The sequence below is a fragment of the Cherax quadricarinatus genome, chromosome 23 (assembly GCF_038502225.1).
Source record: "Cherax quadricarinatus isolate ZL_2023a chromosome 23, ASM3850222v1, whole genome shotgun sequence".
Taxonomy (NCBI): domain Eukaryota; kingdom Metazoa; phylum Arthropoda; class Malacostraca; order Decapoda; family Parastacidae; genus Cherax; species Cherax quadricarinatus.
In genome coordinates, this window is record NC_091314.1 from 9529134 (window position 1) to 9555350 (window position 26217).

The 26217-nt window shown below is 38.2% G+C and overlaps 1 protein-coding gene across 7 annotated transcripts in view; it reads left to right on the forward strand.

The window, feature by feature from the left end:
- The window catches only part of Gbeta13F (guanine nucleotide-binding protein subunit beta-1), a 161997-nt gene that overhangs the window by 7514 nt on the left and 128266 nt on the right, over window positions 1-26217 (forward strand). Inside the window, exon 2 of one of the 7 annotated variants that reach the window (XM_070087881.1) lies at window positions 23161-23191. The exons of the other annotated variants lie outside the window; for them this stretch is intronic. The gene's annotated coding sequence lies outside the window, so the exon portion shown is untranslated. The remainder of the gene's footprint in view (window positions 1-23160; window positions 23192-26217) is intronic. 7 annotated transcript variants of the gene reach the window in all.

Here is a 26217-nt window from a genome sequence, read left to right on the forward strand (position 1 = left end):
GCAGCATATATTCCTTTCTAGGAAAACACCAAGGTTGTGCATAGCATTTGGATATTTTTATTATTGAGTATAGAGCTACTGTATAATCACTAAAACTTCAAAATTCATTCTAAGTAAAATAAAATAAAAATGAGGGTTAATGAACCTGAATAAATAAATAAGGATAGGGATGAACTCTAGTGATTGCCAGTTAATTACCATTGTGATTTATACCCAAAATTCTTTACTTTTTTGCACAAAATTTTAATACATGGTAGTGTGTTCTAAAAATATTATTCAAGTAAATAGACTATTGTAAATTTTGTAATAATCTACAAAGCAAAAGACAAACAAAATACAAACATATTCCTAAGTAAAAATCTTGCCTACCTGTGTATACATAATTTTAAGCTATAACCCTTCAACAGTCCAATCATAGATCTGTGTTTGTACTGCTAGCACTCCAAACGTAGATTTACGTTTTATTTTACATGCTTTCAAATGTAAAAAAAAACGTATATCTACATTCAGAGCTCTAGTGGTGAAAACGTAGCTCTACGTTTGGACAGTTTAAGGGTTAATTTTTTTTGTATCTACCACTATTAACCCTTTGACTGTCGCGGCCGTATATATACGTCTTACGAGGTACCGTGTTTGACGTATATATACTCATAAATTCTAGTGGCTTCAAATCAAGCAGGAAAAAGCTGGTAGGCCCACATGTGAGAGAATGGGTCTGTGTGGTCAGTGTGCACCATATAAAAAAAATCCTGGAGCACGCAGTGCATAATGAGAAAAAAAAAACTCTGACCGTTTTTTTTTTTAATTAAAATGCCGACTTTGTGGTCTATTTTCGTATAGTATTTATGGGTGTATTCTCGTTTTCTTGGTCTCATTTGATAGAATGGAAAACATATTATAGAAATAGAGGTGATTTTGATTGATTTTACTATAAAAAGAACCTAGAAATGGAGCTCAAAGTAGGGGAAATGTTTGATTTTTGCCAATGTTCAAAAGTAAACAAGTGATGCCATTGTCCAATAAATGTCCAACTAGCCATTCTAATATGCAGTCATGAATGGGTTGATGTTATTTATACAATTATTACAGTATTGCAGTAGTCTGCATAATAGTAAGTCTTCTATTTTTTGTTTGAATAAAAATTCAAAATAGAAAGCAAGAGTAATATCAGAGGGGCCTGGAGACGACTGATGAGCAAAGAAAATGTTATTTTAGAGCCAGGAATGTCTGCATTGTTCATTCTGGACCTTATTTTGAAATTGTCATATTTTTTAGTTTTCGTGAAATTGGCCAAATTGCAAATTTCTGACCACATTATTAGGTAGTTGAAATCGGTAAATGGGCAGTTTCTTGTACTCAATCGATAGAAAAAATGGAGTTCTAAAGAAATAGCTATGAGTTTGGGCGACTGGAACAATGGAATTAGCCGAAAATAGGGCTCAAAGTGGGCGAAATCGCCGATTTGTAAACAGAGCTGAGGTTGCTAACTTCGCGAGAGCATAATTCCGTCAGTTTTCCATCAAATTTTGTTTTTTTTTGGTGTCATTACAATCGGGAAATGATTCTCTATCATTTCATAAGAAAAAATAATTTTTTTTTTTTAAATTTTGCGACACCAGGAGACACCTCAGGATTGGGGGTTGCGACAGTCAAAGGGTTAATTACAGTAAACTCTTGATTCAGTGGACTAATAGGGGGAGCAGGTGGCAGGCATTGACAGTTGTGGTGGATAGACACGATATTTTGCTGTGATTACAACAATATTGGAAGATTATGGATTTTATCCCGTATTTCTGAAGTCCATTAAATTGAGGTTCATTAAATCCAGGGTGTACTCTGTGTAGTGTAGTTTCTAAATTGGATATATTTGGGCATAGGACTTATTTAGTTTCTCTGTATTTTGATGTTGAGTTCTCTACTGTCTATCTCCTCCTTCTCCCCCCACCCCCCACATTCCACAAAAAAATTAGAATGTGTTATAGAATTGATTAACAAAAAGGGCAGATTTTTGTTAGAAGTTGTTATGCCAATTCTAGTATACAATTCTTACTGAAATCCTAACCTGAGTGGAGGTTTATAATATGCAAAGTAAGTCCTTCTGATTTTATCTTTGCATATGATTGTATTTTCATTCTATATTTTCTGAAAATGAAATGATGATAATTTTGGCAGGAGATACAATGTTGTACCGGGCAAATGGTACAGAAACCTTTGTTAGGTTGGCACAGTCCTCGATTTGTTGTTGCATGGCATCGGCTTTTTCTTTTTGCTCTGAACAGTGAAGTTATTTACTGTATTTGCAGAGATACAATAGATGGATGCAAAGCTGAGAAAATGGAGTTTTTTCATAGTGCCGCTTAGAAAATAGCATTTCACGGGAAGGTCTTCAATTATTTTCTGAGGCACTTTATGTTCCATGTGTAACCCTTTGGCTAAGGCATAGTAAGAATTAAGTGAGCTACATATTTTTTTTATTTGGTACTTATCACTTATTTTTTATGAACAATGAAACTATTGTTATGAATGGTGAAACTTTTTTTTTTCCTCAACATGTTGGCTCTCTCCCACCGAGGCAGGGCAACCCAAAAAGAAAGAAAGAAACTTTCACCACCAAAAATACATTAGCTTTGTGTGAAATGCTTAGCCTAATGAACTAAATCACCTTAAGCTATAAAATTACAAAATTTCTTTGTCAGTGTGAAACAGAACTGCTAATACTGTAATGTGGCTACTTCAAGGACTAGTCTGGTGACAGAGACTAGTAGGCCTCGTTGAACTCTACCAGTTCAAGAACATAACATTACTATATTGTGCACTAGGCATAGTAAAATATTCACAAAGCCATTAATAACATTTATGAGCATGTTAAATTTACAGTAAAAGCAGTACAATAAACCCCCCATATCCACTGATTCGGTATCCGCGGTTTCAGTTATCCACGGTTTACTGTGGCCCAAAAATACCTCTTTAATTTTGCATAATAATGGCCCCAAAGTACAAAAGTAGAAAGGCTGGCAGTTCTTCAAAGCCTAAGAGAAGCTCTGAAGTGCTGCCCATTGGTGAAGAAGTTATAATTCTCCACTTATTGTGCATAATTTATCAATTAAATTTTATAATAGGTATGTGTAGGTCTTTTATATAGGGTTGGCTACCATCTACAGTTTCAGTATCCACAGCAAGTCCTTGGAGCGTATCCTTAATGTATTTTTTTAATTTTAGGGGGCACATGTCGGCATACTTATTCTACTACTAATAAGTTATATTAGACATGCTTGAAAAATGCATAATTGCTTACCATTACTTTGTGACTTGGTAAAATCCTTCCTTATGTTTATGCATAATCAAATTCATTGCCAACACAGAATGCAGCCTCTGACATATTAATTATTACACCTGCTTTAAGCATGTTTGAGTGTAGTGATAGACCTTAGATAATCAGTCATAGCTTGCTGGCATGGTTTAATATCTTCTTAGTGATTAATGTCAGTATGTTGTAAAATATACTAAAGTGGGCAGTTAAGCCCCTGGGGACTGCTTTGTGAACTTACTTTTTAGTGTTGACTTGTTGGTGTATGGTAGACACGTAGGAGGCAAGAGGAAGGAGAGTTTATTATGCTTCAGTATGATGCTAATTTCATTGCTACGGCTTATTTATCTATCACAATTCATCTAATTGACATTATAAACAATATTAATAACATAGAAACATGATATATACTCTAGAATGAATAAAATATTTCATAATGTATGAGAGGAGTGTATGGTGTAAGTGTTGTTCTTGGACTTAAAAAGGCCATTGAGAGAAGCCATGCATAGGGGTGGTGGTGGCACCAGCAGAACCCACCACCACTATCACACTTTAACAATGTATGTAAGAAAGATTTACATTTTAATTTATAAATAAGAAATATTTACATTTTAGTTTATAAATAAGTTTATTCAGGTATACACAAATGCAGTTACGTACATAGATTATCATACATAGCAGCATGTGTGTAAAATACCTAGGATAACCCAAAAAAGTCAGTGACTTACGTATTTTCATTGGGGTCCTTTTATATTTACACTTATATTTACTTTTATATTTACACTTACCTTGGAGATGTTAGTTTAATTAGTTAGTTTGATGGAGATGCTGGCAGAGGTTTAGGGTGGTGGAAGATAGCAGGGCGGTGTATGTTCAGCGGCTCTACACACAGTCAACAACATTGGAGAGTTACTTTTGTGTTGTTTTTCTATCTCTTACTCGCTTAACTTACTTGCTACACTGTTAATTCTACACTTTATTGCTGGCTGGCACTATAGCCTTTATTGATACCTGCTGCTTTAGTATCGTACATATCGTAGAATCACTGAATCACTGCAGAAGGCACATTCTCCCCTCTCTCTTCCTCTTCCACTTTGGTACTTTGCTACAAGTTTTTTCTTGAATTTTATTGTGTTTCTTTCCATCTTTATCACAGGGCTGGCACTAGAAGCTTTCTTTGGGCCCATGGTGGCTTATTTAGCAGTTACAAGCACTAAAAACAATGGAATAATATGAAATATATCGCTTGTATGCGTGGAATCGTCCTCCCTGGCTTGTAAACAATGGCACACTGGCTGTACATGGAATCATGGAGTGGCCGGGCCCACTCAGGCTGCGTGGACACGTTCGGGACGAAAGCCCTTAGCCGAGTTATTTGGCGTTAGCTGAGCCAATATTTTTACGCCAAAGTGAGCCGTTAGCTGATTTTGGCATTAGCCAAAGCCGCTGTTACCCGAGGGTCCACTGTATTTTACTTGTTTTGGCAGGCCCAGTTTTTTTTGCTTGTTTGTAGATACTGTACTTTAAAAATAGCTAAAGATAATTGCAGCAAATCTGGTATGTTCTTTGTAGGATTAGGTTATACATTCGGATTATGGTCATCCAGGACTCCTCTTAAAACCCCCTCAACAAAGATTATTAGGCTTCAGAATATTTTATTGTAAAAGTTTTCATCTCTAGATAAACTGCAGTCTGCTACAGTTTTTCTGTATGTTGATTACAAAAAAAAAAGCTACAATTAATAAATTTAAAATATATATATTACTTGATTTTCGGTAGCTAATAAAATAGATAGACCATTTAACATTTTTTGATGTAAAGTAGTATGACTTGGCAAGATCTTTGCACATCTTATACAGGCATACCTTGCTAATATGGCAGTTAAGCTCCAGAGATCGCAATCATTTATGAAGTGTGCAGTAGCATCAGACCTGAAAAAACAATGCTCAATTCAGCTTGGAGTTTGCTGATGTGCGTGTCACAGCCATAAACTACCTTAAGAGCACGGCAAGCACCAATAATAATAAACATAATCCTAAATTGAAAAGCTCTGTATTAGCAAAACACTAAAGTGAAACACCTTAAACTGAGGTATACCTGTATTTGTATGAAGACATCGTTTTGGGTAGTACAGTGGAACCCCGCCTTATGATGTTAATCCGTTCCTGAGAACTCATTGTGAGCCAAAATTATCATAAGGTGAATTAATTTTCCCCATAAGAAATAATGGAAATCAAATTGATGGGATGGGAGGAAGGGAGAGTGTGGAAGTTGTTATTGTTTAGAAGGGGAATCCCCTTCCATTAGGACTTGGGACTTGAGGTAGCAAGTCCTTTTCTGGGGTTACTTCCCTTCTTTTAATGCCACTAGGACCAGCTTGAGAGTCACTGGACCTCTGTTGCACAACAAATCTGTCCATAGAGCTCTGTACCTCCTGTTCCTTTAAGATTTGCCTAAAATGGGCCACAACATTGTCATTGTAATAGTCACCAGCACGGCTTGCAATAGCTGTGTTAGGGTGATTTTCATCCATAAAGGTTTGCACTTCAACCCACTTTGCACACATTTCCTTAATCTTTGAAGTAGGCACAATGGATTCCACAACTGGCATAGGCTTCTCAGGGTTAGCCCCAAAGCCTTCAAAATCTTTCTTAATTTCCATACTAATTCTCACCCTTTTTACCACAGGGTTGGCACTAGAAGCTTTCTTGGAGCCCATGGTGACTTATTTTGCAGTTACAAGCACAAAAAACACTGGGATAAGGTGAAATGTACCGAATGTATGCGTGGATGTGACCACACTGGCTGGCTTGTAAATACTGGCGCTGAGGCCACACGTGGGACGCGTCCCGGACGAATCACTTGAGGCGAGTTTTTTATCGTGAGATGAGGCAAAATTTTTGCGTTCAAATGCTTCGTATGGCGGATTTAACGTAATGCGATGCATTCGTAAAGCGGGGGTCCACTGTACTTTATTGTATTATTTTTTACACTGATTCTCAAGACTGGGGGAAAACCCTAAAAAAAAAAAAGTGCATACCATTACTTGCAACGAAGTTACCTTCTTGGTGGGGGAGGTTTAAGGGCCATTGACAGCTTCCCGATGAACTTGGAAGATGTACTGCCTAATGTTGGGTGATAAAAGGAGAGGAAATGGGAGTTTCCTTTGCAAATAGGAACAGGAGCAAAAAGTTTCCACTTGGATTACGTGGGTCCCTATTGCCTAAGCCCCAGCAGAGCAGGATGTCAATATCCTCATGTATGTTCAGTAACTGGCTTCCCACCAAAACCATGAAATATTATCAGAACAGAAAAATGATTTGATGAATGGCGGTGCTCCTCTAATATGCCCAGTAGGAAAAATAAGATTAGGACAAGTGTACTACATGTACTTGTAAATATGTATAGCATATATGCTACATCCCAGTTTAACATTGACTTACTGGATTGCATCCTCCCTTACTTGACTTTCAGTGTGTAGTTATTGTACTTCCCATCTCAAAATGGAGTCCTGTTAATCAATTTTTTTATTTGCTTCATAGGTATTACCATGCTTAGTCCAAATCAAATCCTAAAGACCACTTTCCATTCACTCTGATGATTAGATGTGGCTGCTGGATGTTCAGGCCACCTACTTGAAAATTAATATTTTTATTGATTAAAATTCTGTTTTGTACTGCACTGCGTAAACTTGTATTACAGCATTTTTGGGCAGGTCTTAAGATAACGATTGACATATACTGTATATTAATTATATTAATAAATTATTGGTTTGGAAATATGGAAAGGCCAGTATTTAATTGTAAGTTTTTGTAATTTTTTTTTTTTTTTTTTTTTAACAAGTCGGCCGTCTCCCACTGAGGCAGGGTGACCCAAAAAGAAAGAAAATCCCCAAAAAGAAAATACTTTCATCATCATTCAACACTTTCACCTCACTCACACATAATCACTGTTCTTGCAGAGGTGCTCAGAATACAACAGTTTAGAAGCATTTATGTACGTATAAAGATACACAACATATCCCTCGGTTATTGGCCATAATCCGTTCCATAAGGTCGGCCGAAAACCGTAATAATACTATTTTCCATAACAATTAATGGAAATACAATTAATCCGTTTCAGACAAAAATATTCACAAAATAAAAAATTTTTAGCCATTATATAAATACATGTATTACATACCTTTATTGAAGACTTCTGGAAGATAAGAAGGAGGAAAGAGGGAGGGTTTAGTGTCTGGAACAGGAATCCCCCTCCATAAGGACTTCAGGTACCAAGTCCTTATCCGGGGTTACTTCCCTTCTTGTTCTTTTAATGCCACTAGGACCAGCTACACTCCCTGCATGCCTGCTGCACTCCCTGCATGCCTGCTACACTCCCTGCATGCCTGCTACACTCAATGCATGCCTGCTACACTCCCTGCATGCCTGCTACACTCCCTGCACGCCTGCTACACTCCCTGCATGCCTGCTACACTCCCTGCACGCCTGCTACACTCCCTGCACGCCTGCTACACTCTTTGCACTCCTGCTACACTCCCTGCACGCCTGCTACACTCCCTGCACGCCTGCTACACTCCCTGCACGCCTGCTACACTCCCTGCACGCCTGCTACACTCCCTGCATGCCTGCTACACTCCCTGCATGCCTGCTACACTCCCTGCACACCTGCTACACTCCCTGCATGCCTGCTACACTCCCTGCATGCCTGCTACACTCCCTGCATGCCTGCTACACTCCCTGCATGCCTGCTACACTCCCTGCATGCCTGCTACACTCCCTGCATGCCTGCTACACTCCCTGCATGCCTGCTACACTCCCTGCATGCCTGCTATACTCCCTGCATGCCTGTTACACTCCCTGCATGCCTGCTATACTCCCTGCATGCCTGCTACACTCCCTGCATGCCTGCTATACTCCCTGCATGCCTGCTACACTCCCTGCATGCCTGCTACACTCCCTGCATGCCTGCTACACTCCCTGCATGCCTGCTACACTCCCTGCATGCCTGCTACACTCCCTGCATGCCTGCTATACTCCCTGCATGCCTGCTACACTCCCTGCATGCCTGCTACACTCCCTGCATGCCTGCTACACTCCCTGCATGCCTGCTACACTCCCTGCATGCCTGCTATACTCCCTGCATGCCTGCTACACTCCCTGCATGCCTGCTATACTCCCTGCATGCCTGCTATACTCCCTGCATGCCTGCTACACTCCCTGCATGCCTGCTATACTCCCTGCATGCCTGCTACACTCCCTGCATGCCTGCTACACTCCCTGCATGCCTGCTATACTCCCTGCATGCCTGCTACACTCCCTGCATGCCTGCTATACTCCCTGCATGCCTGCTACACTCCCTGCATGCCTGCTACACTCCCTGCATGCCTGCTATACTCCCTGCATGCCTGCTACACTCCCTGTATGCCTGCTACACTCCCTGCATGCCTGCTACACTCCCTGCATGCCTGCTACACTCCCTGCATGCCTGCTATACTCCCTGCATGCCTGCTACACTCCCTGCATGCCTGCTACACTCCCTGCATGCCTGCTAGACTCCCTGCATGCCTGCTACACTCCCTGCATGCCTGCTATACTCCCTGCATGCCTGCTACACTCCCTGCATGCCTGCTATACTCCCTGCATGCCTGCTACACTCCCTGCATGCCTGCTCCACTTCCTGCATGCCTGCTCCACTTCCTGCATGCCTGCTCCACTTCCTGCATGCCTGCTACACTCACTGCATGTCTGCTACACTTCCTGCATGCATGTTACACTCCCTGCATATTTGCTACACTTTCTGCATGCATGCTACATTCCTGCATGCTTATTACACTTCCTGCATGCCTGCTACACTTCTGCATGCTTGCTACACTTCCTGCATGCTTGCTACACTTCCTGCATGCCTGCTACACTTCCTGCATGCCTGCTACACTCTCTGCATACCTGCTACACTCTCTGTATGCCTGCTACACTTCACACTTAAATGCCATGGTGTTTCTCACTTTCTTTACCACAGGAACTTTCTTTGGAGCCATGGTTACTTATTTCACAGTTGCACTGCAAAAATAACACAAACTACAATGGGAAATGAGCGAAATGTTTGGATGTATGAGCAGAAGCTTCCTCAGCCACCATGAGAGACAGCCAGACTGACGTGCAAGTGGCCCCAGCCGGTGGACAGACATGTCCCAAATGGCCAATCGCTGAATTAACGGCCGATAACCGGGCGCTGAAAAACCGGCCGATCACCGAGTTGGCTGATAACAGAAGTGGCCGATAACCGGGGGTCCACTGTACTGTACATGATTTATACAGTGCAGCACAGTAATCACCCTGTCCTCATTATCGTATGAATAAATTTTAGGTTTCCAACAAATTAGTTCTCCCTGATGTGTGGGTTTACCCAGCCACTGTTAACCTTCTCCCAGCATTTTATTGATTTAATTATGTTATTGTATTTGTGGTCAAATTGCATACATTTAGACTAGAGTAATTATGTTGATGCTTAGATTGTTCAGAAATGGATATATAGGCTTTAAAAAGCAATGTAAAATGAGGCATAATAATAGGGTAATGTACTTAATTGCATAATGGTTTCAGGGGATTACTGCATTGCCCCTACTGCCCAATCTCAGACCAGGCATCGCAAAGCAGAAAGGAAATATTACAAACAGATTCATTCTCAAAATGTACTATACAAAATTGTTACAGATTTTAGTGACATTATTTTAGTCATCCTAGGTAGTAGGTTGGTAGGCAGCAACCACCTAGGGAGGTACTACCGTCCTGCCAAGTGAATGTAAAATGATAGCCTGTACAGTATTGTTTTACATGATGGTAGGATTGCTGGTGTCTTTTTTTTTTTGCCTCAAACATGCAAGATTTCAGGTATGTCTTGCTACTTCTACTTACATTTTGGTCACACTACACATGCATGTACAAGCATATATATACACACCTTTCTGGGTTTTCTTCTATTTTTCTTATAAGTTTTTATTTATTTCCACTTATCTCCATGGGGAAGTGGAACAGAATTCTTCCTCCATAATCCATGCATGTCGTAAGAGGCGACTAAAATGTCTGGAGGAAGGGGCTAGTAACCCCTTTTCCTGTATACGTATATTACTAAATAAAAGGAGAAACTTTCGTTTTTCCTTTTGGGCCACCCTGCTTCGGTGGGATGTGGCCGGTGCTTTGAAAGAAAGAAGATTTTAGTAATATTGATGGTTATGCAGAGCATTTGAGACTGACTAAAACATGGAACTATTTGACATTGTATAGTTGAAGTTAGATTATTTGAATGCTAAGTGTAATATAATTAAGTTTTCTTGAGATAGCATTATTACATGGAATGATTATATTTAAAGTAACAGAACTCTCTACAATATATGGTATTAAAATTGCATTGTTAATATGAAGATATAGTAAATACAAAACTGCACTGACAATTTTAAATATAATAATTGTAAGTATGTGAAATTATAGTGGTGCATGAGTATGAATGCTGATTGAAATCTGGATAAGCAAGCTTCATTAGATATATTTGACATTACATCTACATAAATACGTCAAGTTCAGGAGGCACGTTTAACTATTTTTTAAAGCAGTTGGTAAATAAAAGAGCTTTCAGGATATTCTGGTAGTGTTTCATATTTTTGGGCCATTATTTTGGCCATTTATTTACATAGCTTCTATTCAGTTTGAGTTGAACATGTAAGAAATCAAAGAAATATATGTTTTTTTGTATTGTCTTTGCATTTTGTAGTTCTCCAAGAAGAAGTTTAGGATTGGGTTAATATTTGTATTGAATGTCCTGTTTATATAGTATGCACAGCAGTAAGTTGGGATGTTTTGTATGTTTAGTAAATATAATTGAATAGTGGGGATGTGTGTTGTCTGTAATTTGATTGAGTGATCATTCTAATGCAGTAGCTAATTTTTTTTATGTATGATGGGTTTTAGGTAATTTCCTACCACATTGTTAATACCCTTGCATATTGACACACAGGTAGCATAAGTGTGGTAAGGATAGATTAGAAAGTAGTAGAGTGAGTGAGTTTGAAGTGCAGTGTAATGTGATTTTTGAAAGAATGCCATGTTTTATAAATTTTCTTAGTTGTTTGCCATGTTGAATTTTCATTTTCTGTGAAGGTGCATGCCAATGAATATTCCCTCATCTTTCAACGTGTGTATTATTAATCTATATGGCAGTTTGGAGGGATATGTTGTGTATCTTTATGTGTGTATGCTTCTAGACTGTTGTATTCTGAGCACCTCTGCAAAAACAGTGATAATGTGCGAGTGTGGTGAAAGTGTTGAATGATGATGAAAGTATTTTCTTTTTGGGGATTTTCTTTCTTTTTTTTTTGGGTCACCCTGCCTTGGTGGGAGACGGCCGACTTGTTGAAAAAAAAAAAAAATGCTCATCTGAAGTCTTATAATACTGAGAGTATTTTCAGTTGTCAGCTTATCATTAATAGTGTTGTCTGGAACTAGGTCTGAACTGAAGATCACAAAAGTTGTTATCTGCCGACAAATGGTCAAATTTCCTGGGAGGTTTTAGGTAGGCCATTGATGTAGATGAGAAATTAAATAAAGATCCTAAGATGCTTCCTTGTGGAACCCCTATGGTGATGGGTCTAGTTGAAGAAGTATTGTCATTAATGGTCACGTGTTGGCTTCTTTTGGTAAGGTAGGACTATATGATTGTGAAAGCCTTTGCTTCTGTATATTTTACTTTAAGCAGTAGAATGTTGTGGTCTTCTGTATCAAAAGTTTTTCTTAGATCAGTAATGAGGCCCATAGGATATTATTATTTGCCAGAAATAAATGATTTATTTAAGCATTTTAATTACTGCATCATCATAATTTTTTCTGGGCTTGAAACCAAAGTGACAGTAGTTAAGAATATTATATTTAGTTATTGCTTAACCCTTGCATTTGATGAACATTGCAGCAGTGATAGGTGAAAGCACATGAGCGACTTTCTTATAAAATGTGGATCTTGGGGCTGTATATTGGTCGTTTCATTTTTTTTTTTCCTCTAGAAAATTTATTAACGTTACTTTTGTTGAATCAGTTGGGGATAGACATTGATTGTTATGGTAACTGTCATGGATTCAGTAATAAGAACATAAGAATGGAGGAACACTATGCTAAGCCTACAGGCATGCTACCATGAGTACAGCCTTTCCTCACTTAATGATGGAGCTCCGTTCCTAAGACCACACCAGTAAACGAATTCATTGCTAAGAGAGCGGCATACTATAATGGTAGTGGGTTTGTGTTGACCATCTTTGATATTGTTTTAATGTTACCTTTGCACCATTATAATGTTTCTGGTATATTTTTAAATGTTTATACACTAGTTTACTGTATACAGCCTCTCCTCACTTAGTGACGTACTCGTTTACCGATGCCTCGGTACGATGGGGGCTCTGACCAATGTAGAGTACATTACTGTATAAGCATTTAAGAATACTATACCAGAAATGTTATAAATGGTGCAAAGGTGACATTAAAACAATATCGAAGATGGTTGATACAAACCCACTACCATTACAGTATGCTCTTCACTTAGCGACGAATTTATTTACCGACGTGGTCTTAGGAACGGAACTCCGTCGTTAAGTGAGGAGAGGCTGTATTGTAATAAACAGAATAGAGGAAATCACTTACTAATATACATTATTTAGGTATGCATATGGGTCAGAGAGCCTGTTGTCAGTCCGAGTCGTTGGTAAACGATTACGTCCATAAGTGAGGAGAGGCTGTATATACCTTGATTTATTGATGTTTGAAATAGCATCCATGATGTTTTAATTTTACAGATTTCACAAATTGACATCTTATCCTCACCTACAGTCTCTTGACGAGTAGAAAGTGCTTTACTTAAGAGACGCCTCAATATGGCTAAAACACCTTGATCATGTAGCAGAATCGAAGGCTTGTCCTTTTGGGAAATGGATAACTTTGATTTGGATGGAAAAAGTCGTTCAGATTGCTTGATTTTTTTAATCACATCATCAGTCTTCCAACAAGGTAGAGCAACCGAAAGAAGGAAACGCATTCATTATCATTTATTTAATAGCTGTCTTGCCACATGTTCATGGGCAACATAGTTCAAATGGCTCTCTGGGCTGCCGCTGCCCAGTGCCTGTGCTTTCAAGGATGGGTTTGGCTGTTTGGAGGGACATCTAAACTGTCGTATCTGAGCGCTTCTGCAAAGACACTGATTATGTATGAATGATAGTGAAAGTGTTGGGTCAACACGTAAGTTGGTAAGTGACAACTTGGTGGGAATGGTGGTTTTCTCCGAGTACTAGTGGCTGGAAAAACTAAACGCAAGTGCACTTCTGCCTTGCCATTCCTTATTTGCTGTATAAGCCTACCTGGGTGGGAGGGTTTATGGCCAAACTGAGTACAAAGTATCAGAGCACCTGCATTAGCATTTAAATTTTCTGTGAAATCAGTTTTTGAAGTTTTTGTGTTCAGCTGTAATAAAATATGTAAATCATAAATGTGTTCTGTACTGTTCAGCTTGCCAAAATAAAAAAAGATAAATATCCTGATGTTTTCGATGCGGTATTTTAAGAAAATTGGGATGATGTACATGCACCCGAAAGTTATATACAGGACAAAAAAATTACATAGTTTTGTTCAAAAAAGAGCTTGAGGTTATTTTTTAATACTGTTAACTTCATTGTGTTTTGTACTTTATTTATGGTCATGTTCTTTCTGTATATACAAGTCATTGGGGCTTGTTTGATATGTACATTAAAACTTAGAATTAATAGAAAATTATGCTTTGAAAATTTGCTCTAACACATCTTTGATTATAACATTTTGGCAAGTGCAATTTGCTGCTACTTCAACTGGCAATCATATCCTTAAGAATGCATTTGGATCATTAACTGGGGATGACTGTAAAGGGTATCAGAAATTGCATCTGGGGATGAACAAATGGAAGCAAGTCTGAGCAGCTGTTTTTTCCAGAACAGCTGATGGTATATAATCTTGGCATCAGATTTTCTGAACAGTTTTGATCACCCAGTATGTCTACTTTGGTAAGGCAGTTTCAGATTCAGGCAGGTGCACTTATTGTTCTGTATTGTTTTGCATGTGACATCATGGGTTACTGACTTTCACATTGGACGTGAAGCCGCATTGATAACCACTAAAACATACCTCACATATATAGGCAATTTCTCTCATCTTTCAAAGCCACTACGATAGATTTTGCTTGTTGAGGTGTAAGATGTAGTCATTGGCAAAATGATAAGTTAAATTTGGTATTCTGCAAGTTTGATAAATGGAAAAGATTTCTGTTTTGAGGCAAAAAGTTGGTAGAAACATTCCCTTGATGCTGATGAAGGGCTTTTTACTCAAGGATTTGGAGCTAACATTCCTTTTTGTTAGATCAAAGCTGATTTTTTTTTTAATTACCCAGACACTGTATGACCCCTATAAGCTTAATGGTTCCCCATGGATATATGTTAGTAATGTAAGTGACACACTAAGGTTAACATAAATAGTACTGTATTGTTATTACATAGCACTCTTTATCCCATATGGGTTTAGAGCTTAAAAAGCACAAAACTCGTAGGGGACATACCACACCAGGGGAATAGGTGGTAATTAGATTCGGTCCAGGGAAAGGAAAGGTAGCTCCAAATTTCTTGGATCAAAATCCTTTCACTGGACATTGAGTAGAGAAAATGAGACTAGAGTTTGCCACAGCCATGCTGACGGGAAATTCATCTGTAAAAACTTGCATTTGTGGCCACATTCAAATTCAAATTCAAAGTTTATTCTCTATAAGAATTACAATGCTGAGTTTACAGAATTTGGTTATTGTGTGGTTTATATGTAGTAAAATAATAATTACAGTGTACCACTAGAACACCTAGCATGGCTAGGCATTTCGGGCAGACTTAGATTAGATCTTAAATTTAAAATATTACAAATTATGAGGTAAGTTGGTATTATTGCTAAGTGACTAAATACTAGTTTGTGAGTTTAGCAATGTGAATGCTTTTGTTTTGGCACAATACATAGTTTCAGTATTGGAGTATCACAGGCCAACTTATGACAGTTAGAATTCATTATTTTAAGATTGAGATTGATATTTCTGTTTATGGTCAAATGGGACTCATGCTAACCTCCCTATGGTGTATTAACCCTTTCAGGGTTTCCGATGCACTAGTACGGCTTACGCACCAGGGTTATTACCTGGAGTTTACCTGGAGAGAGTTCCGGGGGTCAACGCCCCCGCGGCCCAGTCTGTGACCAGGCCTCCTGGTGGATCAGAGCCTGATCAACCAGGCTGTTACTGCTGGCTGCACGCAAACCAACGTACGAGCCACAGCCCGGCTGGTCAGGAACTGACTTTAGGTGCTTGTCCAGTGCCAGCTTGAAGACTGCCAGGGGTCTGTTGGTAATCCCTCTTATGTATGCTGGGAGGCAGTTGAACAGTCTCGGGCCCCTGACATTTATTGTATGGTCTCTTAACGTGCTAGTGACACCCCTGCTTTTCATTGGGGGGATGTTGCATCGTCTGCCAAGTCTTTTGCTTTCGTAGTGAGTGATTTTAGTGTGCAAGTTCGGTACTAGTCCCTCTAGGATTTTCCAGGTGTATATAATCATGTATCTCTCGTGCCTGCGTTCCAGGGAATACAGGTTCAGGAACCTCAAGCACTCCCAGTAATTTAGGTGTTTTATCTCCGTTATGCGCGCCGTGAAGGTTCTCTACATTTTGTAGGTCAGCAATTTCACCTGCCTTGAAAGGTGCTGTTAGTGTGCAGCAATATTCCAGCCTAGATAAAACAAGTGACCTGAAGAGTGTCATCATGGGCTTGGCCTCCCTAGTTTTGAAGGTTCTCATTATCCATCCTGTCATTTTTCTAGCAGATGCGATTGATACAATGGTATTGATGTACTAGTACGCTTAAATTCTGGCGCCTTCAAATCTGGTAAGAGAAAGCTGGTAGGCCTACATATGAAAGAATGGATCTATGTGGTCAGTGTGCACAGTATAAAAAAATCCTGCGGCACACATGGCATAATGAGAAAAAAAAACTCCGACTGTGTTTTTGGTTTAAAACAGCAACCTTGCAGTGTATTTTCGTATGGTATTTATGGTTGTATTTTAGTTTTCCTGGTTTTATTTTATAGAATAGAAGACACATTACGGAAATTGAGATGATTTTGATTGGTTTCATAATGAAAAGTATCTTGAAATTGAGCTCAAAGTAGCAGAAATGTTCAATTTTTACCAAAGTTCGAAAGTAAGCAAATCATGCCAAGCGTCCAATACACGTCAACTGGTGAGTCTAATATTCTTTCACAAGTGTGCTGATATTATTTATACCATTTCTACACTAATGCAATAGTCTACATAACAGTAAATCTTCTATTTTTTGTGAGAATAAAAATTCAAAGTGGAAAGCAAGAGAGATGCAAGAGGGGCCTGGGGACATGACTAATGAACAGAGAAAATGTTATTTTAGTGCCAGGAATGTCTGTCTTGTTTATTCTGGACATTGGAAATTGGCATCTTCTAAAATTTGTGTGAAATTGGCAAAATTGCCAATTTCTGACCACTTTATTGGATAGTTGAAATCAGTACAGTGGACCCCCGGTTAACGATATTTTTTCACTCCAGAAGTATGTTCAGGTGCCAGTACTGACCGATTTGTTCCCATAAGGAATATTATGAAGTAGATTAGTCCATTTCAGACCCCCAAACATACACGTACAAACGCACTTACATAAATACACTTACATAATTGGTCGCATTCGGAGGTGATCATTATGCGGGGGTCCACTGTAAATGGGTGGTTTCTTGTACTCATTCGATAGAATAAATGGAGTTCTAGTGAAATAGATATGATTTTTGTCGATAAGTACACTGGAATTGGCTGAAAATAGGGCTCAAAGTGGGCGAAATTGCCGATGCGTAAACATCGTCGTGACCGCTAACTTCGTGAGAGCATAATTCTGTAAGTTTTCCATCAAATTTCATACTTTTGGTGTCATTATGATCGGGAAAAGATTCTCTATCATTTCATAAGAAAGAATATTTTTTTTTTTTCCGAAAAATTTTCGACCCCGAGAACGAGTCTTGGAGAGGGCCTCTTGACCCTGAAAGGGTTAATACAGGAAGGCCTTGCTTGTAGAGCAGGTTAGTTTCCAGAATACTGCTGTAAAGGGGAACATAGCCTTTTTTCACTTTCAAATGCATATTAAAGCTTAATAAAATGTTTACACTATCATATATTAGCCCTTTCACTGCGCAGACCCCTAGTCTGAACATTGTCCACAAGGTCCAAGGATTTAAAAAAAAAAAAAAGTTTTATTTTTTTTCTTGTGAGATGGTAGAGGATCTTTTTCTGAAGGAAATAAAACAAAAAGTACAAAATTTGATCGAAAATTGGCAAAATTACACTTTTGCGAATTTTGCTGTGTCGGCAGTGTTTATGCATCTGCGATTTTTGCCCACTTTGAATCCTATTTTAGGCCAATTACATTGTTCCAGTTGACCAAGTTCTTAGCTGTTTCACTAGTATGTCTTCCATTTTATCGACTGAGCACAAGAAATTGCTCAATCAACTATTTCATCTACCAAGTAAAGTGATCAGAAACTGATAATTTGGCCAGTTTCACACAAATTTCAAAATAGGGTGCAGAATAAACAATGCAGGGATTCCTGGCACTAAATTACCATTTCCTCTGTTCATTAGTTACATTTCCAGGCTTTACACATGAATTCCATTTTTATTTTTTATTCATACCAAAAAATTTTATTCACAAAAAAATGGAAGATTTACTCTTAGACAATATTGTAATAATTGTATAAATATCAGCGCATTCATAAATGCATATTATTACCCCACCCTCCCCGGTTGATGTGTATTGGACACGTAATTTGTTTACTCTCAATATTGGCAAAAATCAAATATTTCCTCTTCTTTGAGCTCAATTTCAAGCTATTTTTCAGTCCTAAAAGCAATCAAAATCATCTCTATTTCTGTAATATATCTTCCATTCTATCAGTTGAGACCAAGAATACAACTATAAAAACCGTGTGAAAATACATCGCAGCAAAGTTGCCGTTTTAAACCAAAAACAGTTTTGTCACATGCAATGAGTGCTGCAGGATATTTTTCGTTCACTGGCTGTGCCGCAGTACTGTGGCACAACCAGTGAACTAAAAGGCGTAGTCAGCGAAAGGGTTAAATGAGCAATAGAACTAGGCCTAAAAAATGCATATACAGTTCATACATTACTTAAATATTCTTATCCTTGGCTTATAGTGAGTGGTGAATACATTGTAGGAAGTCTAAATAAATAAAGAATGGGTATGTAATTGAAAATCGCTGCTTTAGCGAAACGCTGTAAAGCGGGGCCCTCCTGTGTACCAGGTTGGATGAATCTAATTGTAGCCAGTTGGCCCAGTGGCTTACACACTGGTCTGGAGTTTTCCGACACTCTTGTCATGGGTTCTAACCCCATCCGTACCGTGATTTGTTTGCAGTCAAGTTATGCTTTCATGAGTTGAGAAAATGAGAAGTCCTCATAACTTGTCACCTTTATGAGTGGGTTATAAAGTGGGTAATATACCTTTGATGAGTTTTGAGAGAGTTTCTACTCCCGGAGCCTGGCTATAGGCCAGGCTCCTCTGGTGTTAGCCTGGTCAATCAGGCTGTTGCTGCTGGAGGCCCACTGCCCCACATATCCATCACAGCCTGGTTGATCTGGCACCTGGTGAAGATACTTGTCCAGTTTTCTGTTGAAGACTTCTACACTTGTTCCAGCAGTGTTTCTGATACCTTCTGGTAAGATGCTGAATAATCTGGGGCCACAAATGTTGATAGTGTTCCCTTATTGTTCCCAACACACCCCTGCTTTTCTCTGGGTTTATTTTGCACTTCATCCCATATCTCTTGCTCTAGTATGTTGTTATGGCAGTGTGCAGTTTTGGGACCAGGTCCTCTAGTATTTTCCAGGTGTATATTATCACATATCTCTCCTCTGCTCCAGTGAGTACATATTCATAAGGCATTCCCAGTAATTTAAATGCTTTACTGGCTCAGTGTGGACCATAAATGATCTCTGTATTTATTCAAGCTCTGATATTTCTCCTGCCTTGAATGGGGTTGTCCACATTGAGTAGTATTTCAAATGAGGAAGCACTAGCGATTTGAAAAGTGTCACCACTGGCATTATTTCCCTTGTCATTCTCCTGGCTGTCGTAACCTTTGTCTTGTGTGGAGTCAGTCCTTCACTTCAGTTGATGGATGGACGGTTACACTAGCTAACAAAACTGAATTCTTATCCAGTTCAGAAAACGAAGTGTTGTGTTAAGGTAGTTTTGATCTGCTGATCATGAATCGGAGCTTGTTTAGTCTCTGCCAAGTAAGATATTTTAAAATCTTTTCTTCAGTGATGAACAAAAAAAAGCACAATACCATGACTGTAACAATACACAAATTACATGCACATAGGAGAGAGGAGGAGCTTATGACATTTTGGTGACAACTTTGTAAATGGTCCAAGTCAGACCAAAACCTTGTCGTAAGCTTCTCCTCCTCCTTTCCTATGTACAGGTTATTTGTGTGTCTTGTGATCAATATTTCTGTTATTTAACATAATGTACGTTACCTAACAATCGTCGGTAGGGTATTTGTGCGTAGATATTAAGTGTAATACATGCAGTGACAAAAGCTAACTTTTGTTATGGAAAAATCATGATATATTGGTATACCAAAAATAAAAAATTTCTATGGTTGTATATTCGTCGCAGTTTTCAGGCCTTTTCACTTGTTCGTTTAGTATGGCTTTCCTGAACCAGTGTCCAGCACTAGTCTGCTGTCAAAATGATTGTCAGGTTTCACTGATATCTCTACTTCATGATGGCTGTGTCTTCCTGAAATTGTTTGCTGTGCGATTTTGTTTCTGGTGAAATCGTTTGCTGTGCGATTTTGTTTCACGGAAGCTGTATGTGTTTGAGCAAAACTAAGTTCTAATTTGAATTCTGTGTTCCAAAATTAGTTAGAAAGGCATTTTTAAAATTGACCTGACTCTTTGTTTGCCAGTGTTATTTATAGGGCATTTTCTTGTGGGTGTTTGACTTTGTAACTGTTAAGAAATGTAGTATTGTGAGATGGAGTGCAGCCGTACATTCCCTCAAGTACTGGAAAAAATATACGTAGGCTGTAGCAGAAGCAGATCTCTTTACCCTTTGACTGTCGCAAGCCCCTTTCTGAAACTGTCATTTTATGTCGAAAATTTTTTGGAAAAAAAAATTATTTTTTCTTGTGAAATGATAGAGAATCTTTTCCCGATGGTGATGACATCACAAGTACAAAATTTGGTCAAAAACTCACGGAATTACACTCCCGTGAAGTTAGCGGTCTCGGTGACATATACGCATCGGCGATTTCGCCGACTTTGAGCCCTATTTTTGGCCAATGCTGTTGTTCCAGTTGACCAAACTCATAGCTATTTGTTAAGAACTCCATTTTTTCTATCAATTGAGAACAAGAAACTGCCCATTTACCAATTTAAACTACCCAATAACTTGGTCAGAAATTGGCAATTTGGCCAATTTCACACAAATTAAAAAAGATGCCAATTTCAAAATAGAGTCCAGAATAAACAGTGTAGACATTCTTGGCACTAAAATAACATATCCTCTGTTCATTAGTCACGTCTCTAGGCCCCTCTTATATTGCTATTGCTTTCTATTTTGATTTTTTATTCATACAAAAAATAGAAGATTTACTGTTATGCAGACTACTGCATTATTGTAAAATTGGTATAAATAATATCAATGCACTAGTGAAAGAATATTAGACTCTCCAGTTGACGCGTATTGGACGTGGGGTGTGATTTGCTTACTCTTGAACATTGGTAAAAAATTTAACATTTCTGCTACTTTGAGCTCAATTTCAAGGTCATTTTCATCGTGAAACTAATCAACATCATCTCTATTTCTGTAATGTGTGTTCCATTTTATCACGTGAGACCATGAAAACGAGAATACAATGATAAATACTATACGAAAATACACCTCAAAGTCGGCGTTTTAATCCAAAAAAACGGTCGGAGTTTTTTTTTCTTGTGCTGTAGGATTTTTTTATATGGTGCACACTGACCACACAGACCCATTCTCTCACATGTGGCCCTACCAGCTTTCTCCTGCTTGATTTGAAGCCGCTAGAATTGTTGAGTATATATATGTACGTCCGAAACATTGGCTCGTAAGACGTATATATACAACCAAAACAGTCAAAGGGTTAAATATAACATTTTACCTACAAAAAGGCTTTCATGAAGTACTTGATAAAGCCTCTTGTTGGTGTAACTTCGTATTTAAGAAAAAGTTTGCTTTTTGCTATAGTACATGTTTTTGTCTACCTGGTATCTGCTACTGATACAGATTTCTAGCCTAGCCCCAAGTAAATTACTTTTATACATCAAGGTTTATTTTTTTATATAAAAGCTACTAGAAATTTTTATTTTTCATATTCTGATTATGTTAATGATATGGAATAATGATTGAATTTGATTTTTCAGTCATGTTTACCCCCTGATCATTTGTTGTTGAATTTGACTCCCAAAGTGTTACTGGTTAGTCACAAATTTGACTCCATAGCTCATTATACTTCCTATATGACCAACAGTCATTATGACATTTCTATCATGCACAGTGTAACTGTTGTTTGTTGTGTTCCTGGACACTGAAGTTCAGGGCAACAAATGTGCTGACCCAGCTGCTCAGTCCACTATTCATGACCCACCAGTCTTCCATGGTAGGGAGGAGATAGGGGTTCTTTTATTAGACTGTTTTTCTAATAAAGTACTGTACTCTCAACACTCAAAACCTTCTGGCAACAACATCACTTAAGGTTAGAGGACAAATTGTTTTCCATCAAACCACAATTGGGCTTCTGTGTCATCTTTCCGTTACTGATGGGTATGGGTAACTATACATTCACTATTAAGGATCGGATACACACTGCTCGCATATGGATACCACATGGAAAGATGCCTGGCATGCCTCTGCAACAACTGTTGGTTCACCGTATTTTAATATGTCTTACCTATCAGAGAGCACACACAATACACTTTCAGCATCTACAGTGCCCTGATGCTGTCACTGTAGACTGCCTTCTTACTAAAAGTCCCTCCTTTGAGTTTCAGTGCACTCACTCGCTGACTTTATAACAAACTAACCTATTGCACCATTACATCTACATTACCATCACCCTAGATCCACAAACCCCTATCTTGGCACTTCCCCACAGCAGTGCTGCACGACCCATACAGGTTTAGCGCCTGTTATAATATAAAAATGGATCAAATTGATTTTTATATATGATCAGTTTGTGTAACAAACTTGTACTGTATTGTTTTGGTCAAGATTGGTAAAGAAATGCCAATATTTAAATTTTTGGGACTAGTACCAGTGCTGTATGACCTTATTGGGTTTAGCCCTTCTTTTCGATTATCATAATAATTTAGACTGGTACAGTATTACAAATACCACTACTTTGAGTTTTAAGAATACAGTGTTTTCATTTTCATTAACAGAACTACAGAAATGTGCAGATATGGGGGTTTTATCATGTTATTTTGTGATATCAGCTTATAGAAGATTGATCAGTTCACTACCCTTTTATTTGTCTTAATAATAAAGTTTTTTCTGAGTTAGCTTCTGACAAGGTTTTACTATTTAGCCTTTACAGTATAAACAAGTTTGCATTTCTTTATACTGTAGGACTTTCTTGTGCAGTGCATTTGTTTTGGTAATTTTTTTTTTTTAACATTTTGGTCTTTTTCTTTCAGGTGAGTACGCGTGTGTTCAGAATCCAGAAACGTGAGCTACAAATTTTTCTTTTGCTTTATCCTTTAGCAGTCTTTTTGTGCCTATAATGTACATCTATCATAAAGTATTTGTTCCTTTTCTTTAAAGTTGGTAACTGTTAAATTGACCTCTAAATTTTGAAAATTTTGTGCTTTGGAGAAAAAAAGGTACAGTGACTCTTCTCATTAATGGACTGATTGTAGGGATAGGGGTACGATAATGCCGATTCTTGTATGCCCCTGAATTACGATATTAATGTTTCATGATCATCTGGTTGTCTCTTGAACTAGTAGACTTGGTCAGCTAAGCAGAAGACACCTGGACACTTGAATACAGTATTATAACCTGTAGTGCTACAGTACACTACTGTACTGTTCAGTAACTTTGTAGTGCTCTATATAATATTCAGTAATTTTACTTATGTTTTTCATGGTGGATCAATGAGTTGTAAACTGCCATGGTTAATAGCAGTGACTCAGAATTAACTTTTATTCCAAGTCAGAGGAGCTGTAAATCTCTATTTGTCCGTACCAGACAAACATCAGTTAATGGACTTTGACCTGACAACCAGACACTTAGCACAATGTAAAGTAAAAGGACACAAGTGCAACTAATGTGACATTTTTATTGTGGCAACGTTTCGTTCTCGAGGAGCTTTGTCAAGCTGTTACAAACACTATATGGACACAGAGGGTATATATAGGCGTAGAGTGAGATGTAATACTAGTGATAGTAATACCACTAGTATTGCACCTCACTCTAAGCCTATATATACCCTGTGTCCCCATATTGTTTGTAATGGCTTGACAAAGCTCCTGGAGAGTGAAACGTTGCCACAATAAAAAGTCACATTAGTTGCACTTGTGTCCTTTTACATTACATATTGTCGGTAATTCTACTAACATTATTACCTAACACAATGGACAAAATGCGGATTTACAGACTTTTGTCTATTTTATCCCATGATTAGAGCATTTGTCCAGGGCTGCTGAAATCTGTCAATTAGAGGCTTTATTGTATTTCATTTTATGACTTTTGGGTGCTGAAAATGAATGACCATAACAATCAATTGGCTAAAGAAAATTTTATGTATTTTTCAAACAATAATGCAGTGTGGCTCTAGGAAATTGCATGTGGGTTTAAATTGAGAGCTTTTCTCCTGTACAGTTTATATCGTCCTGTCTTCTCAGGTCAAAGATAGCAGCAGTTAGCTTGAGTCCATATCTTTATCAACAGAGCCACTTCGCAATTTTAATTATCATTTCCATATTCAGTGGTGCAGATTTAGAAAAAATGGCTAGTTTTATTTCCAAAGCATTTTTTATATAAACTAGAGTTATCAGACTTATTGTTTGAGCCTACAGTGGTTACTGGAATTGATGTGCAAGCACTTGTTTAGGAGTTCCAGTAGTTGGTGACTTCTTCTTATTTAACCCTTTAACTGTCGGTGTCATATTAGTACGGCTTACAAGCCAGTGTTGGTGCCTTATTAACATGCCAAAATTCTAGCGCCTTCAAATCTAGCGGGAGAAAGCTGGTACCCCTACGTGTAAGAGAATGAGTCTGTGTGGTCAGTGTGCGCAGTCTAATAAAAAAAATCCTGCAGCACCCAGTGCATAATGAGAAAAAAAAATCCAACCATGTTTTGGGTTTAAAATGCCGACTTCGAGGTGTATTTTTGTATGGTATTTATGGTTGTATTCTCGTTTTCTTGGTCTCATTTGATAGAATGGAAGATATACAGTATTACAGAAATGGAGGTGATTTTGATTGGTTTCACGATGAAAAGTACTTTGAAAATGAGCTCAAAGTAGCGGAAATGTTTTGAGTTTTGCTGATGTTCAAGAGTAAGCAAATGATGTCACCATCCAATATATGTCCAGCTGGCCAGTCTGATATGCAGTCATGAATGGTTTGACATTATTTATACAATTATTACAATAATGCAGTAGTCTGCATAACAGTAAATCTTCTATTTTTTGTGTGACTAAAAATTCAAAATGGAAAGCAAGAGTAATATATGAGGGGCCTGGAGCTGTGACTAATGACCAGAGAAAATGTTATTTTAGTGCCAGGAATGTCTGCATTGTTTATTCTGGACCTTATTTTGAATTTGTGTGAAATTGGCCAAATTGCCAATTTCTGACCACTTTATTGGGTAGTTGAAATTGGTAAATGAGCAGTTTCTTGTACTCAGTTGATAGAACAAATGGAGTTCTAGCGAAATACTGTAGCTATGAGTTTGGTGGACTGGAACAATGGAATTGGTTGAAAATAGGGCTCAAAGTGGGCGAAATTGCCAATGCGTACATATCGCCGAGATCGCTAACTTTACGAGAGCCTAATTATGTAAGTTTTCCATCAGATTTCATACTTTTTGTGTCATTACCATCAGGAAAAAATTATCTTCGTAAGTGTTTTTTTTTGACACTGAGAGCAAATTTGTGACCAGAGGTCTGGACAGTGAAAGTGTTAAATGATAGCTTATAATTTGCTATAAATACTGTAATATTGTCCTGGTGTTTACTAGGGTAAATTAGCAAGAAATAAAAAGAGGAAGAGGGGAAATAAGATGCAGTATAATGACGTGAAGTGCTGGCAAACATGGAAATAAAAAACAACAATAGGTGAGGAAAAACTTTTTTTTTTTCATTAGTTTTGAAAAGGATAGTAATATGAAGAGGGTAACCCTTGGCTCAGCTGACAGTGCACTCAGCTCTCATACTGAGTGTCCGTGGTTTGATTCTCAGCATGGGTGGAAACTTCGGGCATGTTCCCTTACACTTGCTGCCCCTGTTCACCTAGCAGTAAGTAGGTACCTAGGTGTTTGTCAACTGTTGAGGGTTGCATCCTGGGGGGGAGTATACCTTAAATAGGGGTAGGCTTTGAAATGTGCCTGCAAAATTGGTTTGTGTAAAAAGAAAAAAAAATTCTGGAAATGTGAAGTGGCTACAGCTTAAGTAGGAGTGTCAAAATAAGTAATGTAAAGTTATATGGGTTAATAGCTTTTATTTGCTTTTTTACCAGCATAGTATTAA